The 15996-nt window shown below is 43.3% G+C and overlaps 1 long non-coding RNA gene across 2 annotated transcripts in view; it reads left to right on the top strand.

The window, feature by feature from the left end:
• Nucleotides 1-15996, top strand: part of LOC142061506 (uncharacterized) — a 190358-nt gene that overhangs the window by 156138 nt on the left and 18224 nt on the right. The window lies entirely within an intron of this gene.

The following is a 15996-nucleotide window of genomic DNA, read 5'->3' as shown; positions in this document are numbered from 1 at the left end:
TAAGTTTGCTGTCTGATGATTTCAGTGGGTACTCAGGAGGTCTAGCAGCCCCCCTGCCCTTCTCCGGGCTCCTTGGGGTTTTATGCACGTCTGTTATCTTTTGTGGCTGTCCCCTCTCTCAAACTGTTCAACTCTGCTCCTCTATAAGCCATCAGCAGCATCCAGATGATCCTGCTTTCTCATTTCCCTTGAACACTGATCAGCTCTCCCATGCACTTCTTAATCTCATGTTCTTTGAGTCCATCCCAGCTGCCTTTATCCCCATCTAATCCATTTTATCTGAATTGCTAGCCTCTATTTCTAGTTTCCCCTCCACCTTCCTCCCCACCCCATGTCTCTTTAATCTCCCATCCCATGTCTCCACCTCTCCCCAGAGAGCAGCTCCCCCTCCTCTTTCCTCCAACACATCAGGCTTCTCTGCTTTCTCCTTCATCTGCACCAAACCTCCCCCAGCTGCTCAGCATCAGCCTGTTCCTGCCTCATTACTGCCAGGGGATTCTTTCACAGATTTCCTTTACTAATTTTGTCCCACTCCTCACTATACATCCCTTAGGGGAAACCAGGTCACTCATTTTGTGCTTTCCATCAGCAAATGCTGATTTCTTCAAGGCAATCGCTGCAGGTGTGGTGACACAGCTAATGTTGTCACCCAGAGGCAATGGTTCTCTGCAAGACCTCTGACAAAGGTTTCAGGTGGTGGCATTGCCTGTCTGCCCTCTGGCAGGTCTTGCTCTCAACACATGCAAAGACCTCCGGAAACCTCGCAAGCTTGGACAGAGCCACGTTTCTCTCTCTGCAGTGCTGGTGGACTTAGACATGCACTTGGGAGCCATCCATATCCTGCCTGCCCCTGCAGGACATCTGAATGGTTATTTGTGGAATTCCGTATGGTTTGACACTTGGCATTTTGCAGCACAGGCCTGTCATATCCCTTTTATATCAGATGATAAAAATAATGTTTCCTAGCCCTACGGCCTGCAGTGAGACTGGCCAAAGAAAAGGGAGAGGGGGAAAAATAAAATGAAAATCTATCAAATAAAAAGGCTGGAAGGAAGTGAACCGGTGATAGGTCATGAGGGAAGGTCACCATCTGTGATTTAGTGTGGTGGTTGGAAAGGGTTATGGGTAGATGATCGGGAATGCGGCAAGGTACTGTCATAGCTCTTAACTTAGCACTTTCCTCTTGGGGTACAAATTCACTAGCCCTGTGACAGGCATGAGGAGAGAGAAATTGCAACCTCGATCTTCCGTTTTGTTCTTACAGATACTCCAGAGCTCTTCTGAACTCTGTGCAAACTGAAACAACCTTAAGTTTCTCTAGCTTATTCTCTCAACCCCTTTAATTCTCCTTGAGCCCAGGGAAGCAAAACCTTTGATGCATTGACAAGACTCTGCTTCCCACTGCCTGACATTCAAACTCCCCTTTACCGAAAATGCATGGGCACTGTCTGGGGAAGGGCCCTGCCTTCAATTGCACAGCAGTTGGGAAGGCCCCCTGCCCTCCCTATCTGCTTAAGGGGCTGTTTTTGAAGCTGCTCCTCATAGCAACTGTGGCATAAAAGCATTTGTGTGTGGCTAAGTATTGGCCTTGATGGATCTCCTAGGTCTAATCCCAGGTGCATTATCCAAGGGTTGGCATTATAAGAAGAATGATGAATTTTAATAGCAAATCAGAAACTTCCTGGTGGTCACATTCCCTCTCTGAGGGAGCCATGAGGCAGAGCTACCAGCTGTGAGATCTGAAATGGGCTGTGGCCGTCTCTAAGCCTTTGTAGACAGCACAGGGTTGTGAGTCAGGTACTTACTTGTGTAAGCAGACACTGTGTTTGAGATCTCAGGCTGTTGAGCCTGGTCTCTGCCTTTGTCCCAGTGGGTTTCTTATGGAACAACCTGCCTTCTGGCAATCCTGCCTGTTAATAAGAGGAGCAGCTTCTACCAAAGATGAATTCTCTGCCACCAGCCAGATAGAAACACAGATGAGGTGCCATGCCAAAGTTGTTGGGATTTTTCCATGCCACCTCCCACTGCTGGGAGGCCCATTGTACTCCCAGGTCTCCATTGTGCCCGTAGAAGGTAGCCTAATAATTTCATCCTTGGAACAGGACTGACTGGCTTGCGGGGCCAATTTCCATGTAGTCTGCTCCCTTAACACTGATTTACATTAGGGCTCTATATTACTAAAGTGTGCAACTTGTGATATTTCATAGTTAAGAAACGTCTGCCAGGTATTATTGGTTTGGGTTTTGGCATGTAATGGCCAGGGAAGCAGGCACTAATAGATGGTTCTCTCTGACCATTTTCAGCAGTCACCTTGCCTACTTCTTGCTGACACAGTTCTTATGGTAATTAATGAGCTGGCACATTCCTAGGAGCCTTGTCAACGAATTAATCTCTGCACAGAGGGAACAGCTGAACACAGGTTCCTCTTGTTGTCTCTGGCAAACAGGGGAGATGGAGAACCTGCGGGCAGGTGGGGAGAGGTCTGTGTAAGGAGTCCCTACTTCAGGGATGGCTGAAATTGTGCATATTGCATATATTTTGTATACATCTGTTTTTATCCTCTTGAGCTTCTGTGTCTGATTAGAGTTTCTGAGGTCGTTACTTTGCCTGGCAAGGGAGTGCAGTTCATTATTAACTTGGTGCTACAGGAGCAGAGAAGAAGTTTGGCTCCGTCACTTGTGCGAGGGTATCTTTGTGGAAGCATTTTGTCCAAGTGAGCGAAGAAAGGTGAGCTCTAGAAGGATGACCAACCAAAGGAGCTTGCTCTTGATAAATTGTATTTGATGTTTGGTCACACCCTGGAGCCAAGGCTGGAAGCGAAACAATGAGATAAAACAGTACCTCCCTGTAGGGCTCCAAACATATGCTTTATCTCCACTGGAGAGAAGATATCCATAAAGCCAGTGAAGGAACATGCCCTTTCTCCACCCAAGCTCAGCACATTGTAGGGAGCCCTGTGGCTTCACACCACCATCCTTCTCTTCTGTATCCCTCATTTGCTCAGCAAACTTGAAAAAGCCTCTCCAAGCAACTCCTGACTAACTCTCCAGAAGAACCACATGCCACAGCTGACCGTGTGCTGCTCCCATTCTGTAACTGTTTTTTTAAACTTTGGTCAAAGCCCCTCGGTAAATTATCAGCAAGGGTTGGGGAAAGATGAATGAGTGGTGGTCTCTGAAGTTGTCTCCAGTGTCAGTAAAGCAGAAAACATCAATGTCAAGTATTTGTTTCTAAAACAACAGAGCTCTGCCTTGAGATTTCACTGGGGTCTGAGCCTCTGTTGCTTTCTTTGAGCCATCTCCTGGTTAGTACATCGCTGGATCATTGTAAGTCCTGTTAAATGTTCAGAACTCTCTCCTGAAGAAGAGGAGAAATCTCCTCCTCCAGTGTGACTCTCCTAAAGGAGAAGGTTTTGTACTTCTGCAGTAGAGGTGGAAAGAAGTGGATAATGTGGATTGGGGCAATCCCAGGATTTGATACTACTTTGAGGTCAGTATTTTCCAACCCAGTACTAGAAAAGCTGTCAAGAGAGAGAGAGGAACAGCTTCTGAGAGGAAACCAGCTCTGTATTGGAGTGTGTTTTGGTCTTATATGGCTAAATAAGAGCCAATTAATTCAAATGTTAATGGAAGTTGTTCACTCTTCGTAAAGTTTGAAGTAACTCCGAAACATCCAGCACTGGGTTTTTGGTTGTGAATCACTTTTAAGTTTAGGACCTGTTCCTTGGTTTAGACAGAGTACTAGGCTAATAACCTAGTTATACAGTCAATGTTGTATTAGAAGTCCCAGGGCTGCTGGTATTGATCCCATTATTGGCCTAAAGTAATTCATGCCTCTGTTAGGAAAGAAAATGGTGTATTTGCTGGAGGGGCAAGGTGATCTGTGAGAGCTAAGAAACGAATGCTTCCTTAGAGCATCTAGGAGTGAGACATGGAATTTATCATCTGGTTTAGTATGTACTTGCACTTCTGTCTTTAGTTGCTTATCCCAACCAGCCATGGGGAAAACTCTGAAGGCTATGGCATATCTCTGCTTATTTAATTGTCCAAGAGTGGGAAAATGGTTTAAACCAAGGCCAAGTCCATCCACAGGTAATGAGGTGTTTGACTTAGGTAAGGAAAGTATGAAAAGTGGCTATAGTTCTGCACTGAAGCCACTGACTAAGCTGTCAGGAGACAAGTTTGATTATTGCCTGCCTGTGGGATACTGACTCTCCCCGAGACTGTGCATGTTTCACTTTCATTGTCACCAGAGATATCTCAGTGATGAAAACAAAAAGAAAGTAGCATGGCTGGTTTTTATAAGAATATATGTCCCATTTCAGTTAAAAAGGGAATCCCCCTGGCCTTTATTTTTCTAAAATCATCCAGGTGAATCAGAGCATTTCCTAACCAATTTGTCATCATTTCAAGGACTGACTGCCTGTAGTAAGAAGACAGTGCAATTGGGTGCTAACCCTTTGATGTACAGGTCTGTTTTACCCAGCTCCACCCACAGTATCAGAAGGACTTTCACAATGTTCCTTCAGCTTCAGTTGATTAAACTCAGCTGGATTCTGCACTGATATTTCAGTTGTACTTTTATTAGCATAGAATTACGCTAAACTGTCAGCTGGAAGAACATGTGCACTTCTACCTAAGGACATTATTATGGTCAGTGATGCAGCTAACACACACATGTCCAGCCCAGCATAGCTACAGTGACTGTCTTCCTCTATTGAACTGCTAAACTATTTTCGGTTCACTTAAGTGCTTGGAAACTGCAATGATGGAGACCAGAAATTTCTACAGAGAGCTGAAACATTTACCTGCCTCTACCTTGATATTGCAGAATCCCTAGAGGTTTATGGTAAACTGATCTCATCTGTAACCCCTAAGAAAGAGGTAGATATGTCCCAATTTGGTGGCTGAATGGAGTTCCTCTAATGTGTTTGCTTCTTTCTGGGAGTATTCACAGCACAGGGTGTTAACCAGCTAATATAGATGGAGAAGCTGACAATGGCAAAAGAGAGGCTCCCTCTCTAGTCCTGAGTGTGAGGGTGGTGCTTCCAGAGGAAAACTGAGCTGAGAGGTGGCTCAGCTCTTTCACATGAAACTTTCTTCAAAGTTCTGTTGTGTAGCTGCAAGTTAGCAAACCAAGCTTCATCTTCATGAAGAGAGGAAGGAAACTTGCCAAAGAAAAGCAATATAAGCCAATAAAATGAAAATGTCCGTCATCCCTCATACTAGAAGTGATGTTCTGTGCCGCTTACATTAAATATCCTTTTTAGGTTACATAAAGCTATAGCCTATAGCTGGTTGCTTCAGTTGTATCACACAGCAGAGAGTTCCAGTGGTTACTTTTTGCTTAAACACAAGTGATTTCTGTGTAGGTCTTCTAAGCAAGTTCTGCTTTAATTGTGCAGATTGTCCCAAACTGCTTTCTTAAAAGTCCATGAAAAGGCAGAAGTGCCAAATATGGTATTTTATGTTCATGATCACGCCTGTGCTGCATCATCTCACTCATCTTTCTGATTTCTACTCAATAGCCATCATCTTTGTAGCTTTTCTCCACAGAGGAAAATCTCTATTATCCTTACAGTCCTCTTTGAAGTTATGTTCGTTTTTTACCATTTCCTCTTGGGTTTATGACACAGGTTTGATCACAGCACTCACCAAGGAAATTACTTGTGGTTTCTCTAGTTATCTAGCACATTGGTATTTTCTTTATCCCAATATTTTGTCTCTGGAGCAGATATTTAAACACCACAGATGTTTTGAGCAGATGTGCCGGAGTGTTTGATCATGCTGAGCTGATTGAAATGACCTTTTCTCAGGCTGCCTTTCCCTCACCAAATGTTACAGTGAGTTTAGTTCCTTTCAGGCACATTATCCCAAACCCTGCCATTGTCTACAACAAACATTGTCTGAGACTGCGCTGACAAGCTTCTCTCATGAGATCTTTCATGTCCTGTTTAATTCTCCATTTCCCTGTAGATTTTACCATCTCATTTTTCATTCTTTTGCTTCCAGAAGCTAATAGATATCTCCAGACCTTGCACCAACCATAAGGCTTTTATGGTTCTCTTTTCTTATACCTTGAAGACTGACCACACAAAACCCAGGCAAACTCATTGTGGCTCTTTGCCTCCCTCAAGTGACTAGCACAAATACCAACCTCTGTGTGATTATAACATCCTCCTGTGAATTAAACCCTGAGGTGTACTGTTCCCCTTGAAGAAGCTCATCTATACTTTTTTCCTTATTTCTTTAGAAACATAAATCTGAAGATTTTTAAAAAGAGGCACGGCTTTATTCCTTGCCTGGAAAAGTCAAGAGGAGAGGATGATGGCCTCAGACTCTCCTCTAACATTGCTGCTTTGGTAGATAAAAGATATGAGACCCAGACCCAACATTTTCCAAGACATCACCTCTAACCCATCTAACTTTATAGCAGCCTGAAAAATTCCACACTTAAAATTTACACCCAGATCTGCCTCAATAGCTGCAGTGATGAGAGCAGACCTTGCTGAATGGGGGTTGGGGGAAGTGAAGGTGGCTGTGCTGCTTCCAACCCAACCTGCTGTGTCCTAACAGGGCTGTGTGGCACTGGGTGGTCTCCTTGGCCTGGAAATCTCTGCCCAGAGCTCATTATATATTGTTTCTAAAAGTTGTGCTGAGGAAATCAGAACCAAGGTTTCTCCTAGACACCTTAACTCAAGCTTAGGACATAGCAGAATTGTCCTTTGGTTCCTTTGTATATATACCTGTCCTTTTTCAATGTATCCTTTAAATCTTTGTATGCAAAGACAGTTTTTCCAAAGTCACCAGGCACAGCACGAGTCAGGGCAGCACATGTGTATGAGCTACATGGGGGACACTCAAAAAGATGGATTCCCAACTGGTTGTCTCCATTCTCAGCAGCAATGATTAGCCCAGCTCTGAATGACAGAGTGCAACAAAATGCAGACAGCTCTGCCCTTGATGCATAGTGAGTGAAAGACTAGTGGGAAATCTCCGAAAAACCTTCCTGCATTTAGACTGGATGAGTGATCACAGCCCTTTTCTGCCATTCTCTTCACTCAGTTGCAGCAGCAGCCTAGAGGTGACCTTTTGGTACCTCTGCCCTTCTCTTTTCTACCTCCTTTTGCAACTCCTACAACGAAGAAATAACATGGTTTTTCTAGCATCCTAGCCCCATTCCCCATTCTGTCATTCCTGCTGCACTCCTGTGAAATGCACGTTATACCACAATAAAGCTGACGTGGATACTGCATGGAAATGGTATTGGCAAAGCTGTAATGGAGGACTTCTGAGGGATAATTCTACCTGAGCTAAAATTACCTTGCTGCCAAGCCAGTGAAATCAGCTCTATCATCTTGGGCAGGTGAATCTATTGGTGTTATTCAAGTGTGGTTTCACCACAGCTAACTTAAAAGAGTGTCATCCCGTTTCTTTGAAAAAGCAAAAAAATTACTTTTAATTGGAATGAATGTTATTTTTTCCACGTTTAAAAAGAGATAAAGAGAGACAGATATAAAAAGAGGAAAATAGATGTTTGAAAATTTAAACTATTTTGCTCATGATTAATTCTTAAGTGTGCTTGGGTTTAGGTCATTAATACCTGGAATTAGGCCAAGGGAAGCTGACTAGTCAAGGAGAAAGTTTGTGGCTGGGTGACCTTGGAGCTTGTAACCACTTATGCCAAAGAGGCAGGGGGACATGTACCCTGCCAGGCACAATTGATTACCTCTTCCTTCCTCCATCTTCATATCCCAGTACTTGGTCTCAAGCAGCTGCTCTGCTTGCTCACTCACCCCTGTGCCACAGCTGGTGCAGCCTGAATCCTAAGTCTGTTGAGATATGGCTGCAGAGTGGCTGAGGGTGGTGCTTTGCGAAGTCACTGATTGCTTTCAGACTCCAATTTTCCCTTCTGATCTCATCTGCTGTCCCTTAAGAAGTGGGTACATCCCTCAATGCAGGACTGGCCTAGGCACAACTGGAGAGAGTACACATGCTGACATGGGCTTGGGATCAGGCTTGGGGGAGTTCTTAATCTTGGCTTGAACCTCATGATCCTGATGTCCCTTTCTCCCTTTTCTCTAGCCCCATCATCTTTGCTGAGGTTGGATGAAACACAAAGATAAAGAAGTCCACAGATTCAGGGGCTGGAAACACAGGGAGTTTTGAGCTCCCCCTCTTTCAGCCACTCCAGTGCAGTTGGGTTTTTGTTCCCAGAATGGGTTAAGCCTCAGCTGTCTTCAGTTTCCCCTTTCCTCCTCTGTCAGCACCATGGATCACAACCCGAATTTGCCTTGGGAGGGGAATTAACTCAGCAGTTCTTGCTGCAGAATTACACAAGAAAGGAAATTTAGAGAAGAACATGCAGCAAAAGAAGAAAAGTCTTCTCTTAGTTATAGCTGTGGGTTGGGTAAGAATCAGTGACGAAAATATGCCCTTTCCCATCTATTGCCGCCTTCCCCCACGCCATTCAGAGCAGTGCTGCTAAAAAGCTGGTGCACCCCTTGTGCCTTTAATATCTTCATGTAAATAGTTTTATCATCCCTTTTAGCCAAGGTATCTGTCAGCTGCTAAAGGCATCATTTTCTGTTTATCTTCTTATAAGCTGCTGCTCCAGCGGAGCTGCAAAATTAACATTGTGCTCAGCAAAACAGTCTATGTAAAACAAGGGCAATTTATACAGAAATATCCATAATCCTTCACATTAGAATTTGGCTGTTAAAATTCTGGTATCTCTTGGAGGTCATTCTAACCTAGTTAAGTTCTGTTAAGAAAAGCTGTTGTTATGGCTTACAGCTTTTTTCCCTACAATATTGTCTTCTTAGGCTTGTGCGCTTCAAGACCCACCTCTACCTTCCCTACACTGCTGTCTGCCTCTCCTGGTTTAAATTGCATTACTTTCCATTATACATTATTGAAGACTAAGTTTAACTACCTGGACACCATGAAAAGTACTCAAGAGTGGGGTAGGGTTCCTGCACTCTTTCCTTTTCTTGTTTCTTATTTTCCCTTTTTGGGCTTTTGACCACAAATGAAGCATGTTGAGGGAGACTGCTTGTAGAGAAGGTGCTGAGCTGGAACAGAACAGATGTGAATTCAGTTCCCTGATGTGACATGCATTTCCTGAGTGTCCTTGGATATAAAATTTAATTTCTCTCTTCTTTCCTCTCTCTCATTCTGCCTCGTTGTCCCCCTCGCTGCTTTGCACACAATATTTACTTTCACCATCTAGCATATCTCAATGTGTTTTTTCTCCCAGAGCAAAATCTGTATTAACCAATGTGTACACAGTACTGTGAAGAGTAGGATTTTGGTCTTTGGACCTCAAATTTGATAATACCACACAAATAAATACATTAAATCAACACCTTTTCAGCTCATTCAGCATTACTATACATTGTTTGAAACAGAATAATATTAAGGCTAAACTTTCCCTCTCTTGCCTGAGGCTTTTGATGAAGTAAAAAGGAGAAGATTTCATTCCAATACTAGTGTGGCAAGTCTATGGCCTTAAATGGAGTCGTGTTGAATTTATCTGGGGGGGTAAGCACACAACTATGTAAATATTTAGAGCCACTGCTTCCTGGTACTTCCTTGTGCAATATTCCCTTTCATGTACTGAATGGAGAAACCTGGATCACCAGCTGTCCTGCTTCCATGGCAGAGGTATCACGAGCACTTCAGGGTGTGTGACAGGTCCTGGCTTCTTATAGGAGAAGTTCCAAGGAAACACTTGTAGAAAAATAATGGCACTTTGCACTTCAAGACAGAGAACAATTCCACTAGCAGGTATAGAAAAAACATCTCCCTTGCGAAATAATATAATCAGATGTTTCTGGAACCCTGACATGACCACAGATTGGCTTTCAGGTCCTAAGCGCTGTTGCAAAGTAGAAAAATGCTTATGCCAGTGTATGTGGGCAAACCAAGGATGGCACAGAGTGACTGGTCAAGGAAGCCTTGGAGAGCACGCCATAGGGACCTCCTGTGTTTTGGCAAGCAGATAAAGCAAACCTTGTTTCTCCTTGGTAGATGAAGTCACAAGAAATTCACTCGCAAGATGTGCTTGGCACAACTCACAATAGAGTCCACATTCCTCAAAATATAGATAAAGGTGACTAAATTAAGGCTCCAGACAAGAACACCCTTGAATGAAAGAAAAATCTCTTCCCCCATGCAGAAAGGAAAGTAATTACATTCAGAGAACCCCAGAGAGCTCCTATCTTTACTGCTGATATGAAGAAACAGACTGAGAAAGATCAGTCTGACAAACAATAATATTTTTGTACTGCAGTAATCAAAGGGGCATAGGCACTGGACTTTGGGAATGCTGTCTTTCTCATTTAGGGCCCTTATCTGATAATGGCAGGACTGTTCTTTTGTGTGTTAAGATTATGAAGCTACTCCAGGATACAGAAACTTCTATACCACAAAGGTTTTCGTCGGCAGAGGAGCCAATTTCAGCGGCCCAGGACAGGGTGCTGCAGTTAGATTCTGATTTAGCAAGGATGCATCGAACCTTCAGCATGCAGGTAGTTTTGGAGGTATCAGTGAGACTAATTGTATTAATGGAAGCTAGTCCATTGTTTAAACATGTACAAAAAAGTGGCAGAGGTTCACTTGCTGCCTTGGTATAACACACTGCAGGTTATTCCAGGCAGTGCTCTGGTTTGTTGAGAAGTTTATAAGGACTCTGCAATTTCACTGCAGGAAGCTTTGTTATAGCTGTCTTTGGCCACATCCTTGGGATTTTGAGTGGGCTTTGTCTCTTTAGTAGCTTTATAGGATCACAGAAAAAACAGGGGAGAAAAGGGCTTTAAGAGGTTTCTTTATCCATTTTCCTCCCCCTTTAGCAAGCTTTCTATACCTAATTTCTGATGGATGTTTGTTCTTTAAAAGCCTCCAACAGTGAGATTCTACCACGCCCCAGGCAATCCACTCCAGTCCCCTACTCCGTTCCTCGTTAGGAAGCTTTTCCTGATGTCTAACCCTCATATCTCTTGCTGCCACTTAAGCCTATTATTTCTTGTGTTAGCCATCCTGGTCATGGCAAACGGTTTATTTCCTTTCTCTTTCCAACAGTTTATAAAATTGATGGCTCTTCTGCTCTCTCCATTGTCTTTCTCTTTTCTGACTGGACCATCAGCTCCCTCATTCTTCCCTCATAGACCATGGTCTTTGATCTTTGACAGTTTATGTTTCTCTCCTCGGGAATTTCTGCAATTGTTCCACTTTTTTTTTTTTTTTTTTTGTGGTCCAGTGCCCAAAACTGGGTGAAACTGATACAGGCTGAGGGACAGAAATCTGTTACCTTCAATTACAACTCATGGCATAATCCCATCCTCACCATATACTTTTATGAAGATGACTTTAACTGACAGAAATTGGTGGAAAATTATTTTATTCTGATGCCTTTCAAGAATGTTATTGAGTTCTATTACAACTCATGTTCGTTCTTTAAATCATAAAATCTCTAGGACAGCTAGTACTGATAAGGTGACTGTGCTTATATTAGTCTTTGCTTTGAGTGTTGACCTCTGAGTGGGCGCTGATAGCTGTTCCCACGGAATCAACGTTGCACTATCATTACCTGGTCTCACAGACCCTGACTTAGAAATTAGAGGGCTTGGAGGTGGGTTTGTGGCAATTTTTGTCCCCTAAGAGACAATGAGGTGATTGATATTGGACACGTGTGTCCAGTCAAGCAAATAGGAGCTAGCTGATCCCCTTTCTCACCTTTTCCTATTGTAACTTCCTCTTGGAGATCCTTTCATGTGCTTTGAAGGAAAGCCAAGCTAGCAGCCTTATTTCTGTACTAATACAGCATAGGGACAATTTCTTCCCATTACCGATAAGAGACTATCACCCAAACACAGAGAAATGAAAGAGGAAAGGGCAGTGTGTCTTCACCTGTCTGAAGGACACCTGTGTTGGATTCCACTCTGAGGCTGACATAAATGTGGTAATGAGACACCCGCAGAAATTATAAGAAATGCCAAGCCAAGTCTGGGTCCTGATAGTAGCCCTGGTGGCAGAGGACCATGTTTCATACTGTCTTCTTGACTCTGATGAGCACATGAAATAGAAACTTTTGTTATTAAGAGAGAATGGTGGGTTTGGCAAAACAAGGACAGAGATGAAACTTCTCCAAGGAAGTCCCTGACTGTGGCCTTTGACTTAAGAGGAAGGTTTGCAAGGAATCTTCCTTATCATTCCTTCACGAGGAAGCTGATATTGAGAGAAGATGGGAAGCTTTGAAAAGATTTGATGTGTTTTGGGTTAAACCTTCCTTCCTTCTTCCTCTTCCCATTGTGGCCATGTGCAAGCTCTCCATGCTTGTATCTCTGTTCAGTTCCCTGGGTGGGACCCTCAAAGACTCAGAGATTATTGGAGAACCTGTAATGAAAACAGGTTCGATTTTCCACAGCTTTTGAGTCTGGATTGAGCTTTTCTCTAAAACATAAAAATTCACAGCAGATTTTTGTATTACTATCAAAGCAGAGAGGAGACAGACTTTTTTTACTTCCTGTTTTGGGGGCTTTGCAGCTGACTCCACCAGGTGACACTTTCCTAGCTCTAAAGGTCTTCAACAAAATCCAAATTTAACCTGTTGAGATCCGGGTCTCTCCTCCCATATTGTCATTTTTTAGATACAAGAATTGCCTCTCATTGCACTGTGGGAATCCTATTTAAAAAAATGACCTCCTGACAGTGATGCTCCTTAAACTAGGTTGTTAGTCTTGTGACAGTGTACCAGGGGATCAGTAGTTGAGTTACTGAAGCTAACATCATGTTGCCTTACTCAAGTTCTTCCCCTAGGAAATGCAAATTGGTCTAAGGAAATCAGAAAGGAGACACTATAAAATTCATAAATGGAGACACTGTGGATGGGACAGAAACGTGTCTGAAGGGCTTTCAGCCCTGCATCTAGTCAGATTCTCTTGGTTTGGCACAAATCTGCTGGTGTGACCCTCTAAAAAAAGCTCCGTGGCCTAAGATTCACTCAATGGAACCATAGCCATAGTGAAATCAGGTCTGAATCTAGGGAGAGATTCAGGTGCCTACACTTCTAATGCAACTATGGATTCCCAAGGGTATCTAAGACATCCACACTGGGCTTTCTGGAGACCCAGCACCTTCAGAAGTCAGATGGGACACCCTAGATTATCTGAAGGGGTACCAACACCTGTGCTTAGGAACCTGAATTGATCCCATAACTGACCCTTGGAGAGATCTAGAATCCCCAAGGACAATTCAGCCCATCCAAAGATATCTGTAGAAAGTAGAAGTGTGAGGGGTTTGAAAGGAAACTCCAAACCTTGTTCTTGGATTTGCCTGTTATTGGCAAGTTTACAACTCAGTCCTCACATGCGGTAGACCCAGTGCCTTGTAACCTTAGAGCCCTGAACTTGCTGGTGCAAATGGGAAGGATTGTACAAAATAGGGACCATAACAGTGTTGTGCTAAGGAGAAAAACTGGGGTACTTTCAAAAACATTGTAAAGGAAAACAGGAAGAAACATGGAAATATCAAATTAACTTTTAATTGCATAGATGTAGTCACATGGTAAAATAAATGAACAGGGATTATTTTTAACTCCCCCAGTATTCAGAACATGTTTTCACTCTAATATGCTGTGATTCAGATTTGCTACAAAACCTCAGGCTGCAATAGAAAAGAATCTGTTTTGTTATGTCTTTGTCTCAAATTTTCTTGCTCATAGCTGTAAACACCTGGAAATCCCAGCAGCATCAGCAAAGCATTATGCTGTCCTCATGCTCAAGAGAATGTAAGAGAAGCTGACTGAAGATTGTGTTGACTGGACCATAACAGCCCCAGTACATTTAACTTCAAGACATGATCAAATGCTTTGTCAGCTCCCCTGCATACTGTGAGCTGTAATATGTACTAGTTGGCAGCTGTGCTTCTTGAAAGCATGCTACATGGAAGCAGCATCACTGCCACATGTGGTCTGGATGTTAACAGTCATACTAATTAGCCCATGACCAATGCCCCCACCCTTCCCAGTCCCATAGATCTGCTGTTGTTTCATACCCTGCCATTCATAGGTGTGATAAAAGGCATTAAAGGCAGAGGGGTTTTTGTCTTATCTCATTGAATTACCTTGCTTTGTGGGTTGCATTTCAACTCCAGATTTTATCTGGATTCAGCCTTGTGGGGTTTCATTAGGTCTACAGAAAGAATGGAGCACTGAAAAATACAGCGAGAGGCAGGAGGAAGATCAGCTTTACAGTTGCATTTGACCTAAAGGTCTGAGCTAACATATCCTTGGTGGTTCAGGTTTTGGATATTATAGAGTTCTCACATTGGACAGGCTTGTTGGCTCTTTTTCTCAGTGTACACGATGAGGATATATATTTATTTTAGAAAAACACTTAGCCAGAAGGAAAACAACATGCAGTGAAAGATAAATTATGCAGATAATGTTCTATTATGTGCACATAGTAAAAAGTACAAGGGACATGGATTTCCCCAGGGATACACCTCTGAGAGGGGAGGCTGGGACAACACACAAAATAAAATAAAATAAAGAAGATGAAGAAGGAAAAAAGAGAATTGGAAGTAGTCAGTTCTGGCAGATTTTGCTTGAAGGGGAAGGAAGACTGAATGAACAAAAAATTGTACTGGGGCAATTCCTTCCAAAGAAAGGACTGTGTATCGGCTGTCACTTATGAAGGTCACCGCTCCAACTCAGGAGGACAGTGTTCTGACCCTGCAGGTATTTATGGAGCTTGTAGTGAATGACTGGAAAGTGTGAAAAGATTCAATGTAGAAAACAACTGGCAGCACCTCTTCCCTCCAGGCTTCTGCTTTGCTCTAAGGTAGGGAATGCACTGGCTTTTTTTAGCTCTGGTCTGTGTTCTGTGGCCCGCTGAGGTCTGGCAGGATCAATTCCTGTGGGTCTTGTGGCAATGCAAGATCAGGTACAGCAGGCAAAGCAGCCCCTGGTCTTATCAGAGATAGGCACAAAAGCTGTGCTGAGGGTGGAGTAATAATTATACTTGAACAGTAGAACAGAGAGAGTCTCAGTGGGCAGTAACACTTCATTTCATCAGGAACAGCAAGAAGATGCTTCTCTAAAGTTTCTCTTGTTTCACCCCCAGAGCTGTGCCTTGTAACAGCAGGTCTCAAAGCTGGTGTTTTGATTCAGTCCCTGTTACTGCTTTCACTGATGCTAAGCTCCACTGCAGCAGTCCTTCTAATACCTTTGTGCTTCTCCTGCACAGTGCAGTGGGCTGAACTGTGTTCAAGTGAACAAACTGAGAGAATAAAATAGGTTGGGGTTTTTCCAACCTTGAGATAAGTCTATAAGGTGGTAGTCTGGTAGTCTCCTGTGACTCACTGCACACAGGTTTTACTCAGTGTGTTAAGTCTCAGACTCTCTGGGCTGGCTTCTAGAGTCCTTGAGGTACTGAAGGGATACAGTATTTCACAGGGTACGCTGCAACCATTGTCAGAAACGTAATTGACTCTTCCCATGTGGCTGCCATCACAAGCTTCACTGCAGATAAAAAAATGAGAAAACAAATCCATTTTGTGGATTTTGGAAAACAAGGTGCTGGAACCCATATGGTTCTGCTTTCACATATATGTCTGAGGTGACCGCTGTGCTATGTATTGACCTCCTGCAAGCCACCACTATAAGAATCATAGAATCATAGAATCATTAAGGTTGGAAAAGACCCTTAAGATCATTGAGTCCAACTGCTAACCTATCACTGCCAAGTCCACCACTAAACCATATCCTCAAGCACCGCATCTACCCTTCTTTTAAATACCTCCAGGGATGGAGACTCAACCACCTCCATGGGCAGCCTGTGCCAATGCCTGACCACGCTTTCAGTGAAGAACTTTTTCCTAATATTGAGTCTAAACCTCCCCTGATGCAGCTTGAGGCCATTTCCTCTCCTCCTATCGCTTGTTACTAGGGAGAAGAGACTGACCCCCGCCTCGCTACAACCTCCTTTCAGGTAGT

This window comes from Phalacrocorax aristotelis, chromosome 8, assembly GCF_949628215.1.
Source record: "Phalacrocorax aristotelis chromosome 8, bGulAri2.1, whole genome shotgun sequence".
Classification (NCBI taxonomy): domain Eukaryota; kingdom Metazoa; phylum Chordata; class Aves; order Suliformes; family Phalacrocoracidae; genus Phalacrocorax; species Phalacrocorax aristotelis.
The sequence above is the reverse complement of the archived record's forward strand: the minus strand, read 5'-3'. Positions and strand labels throughout refer to the sequence as shown.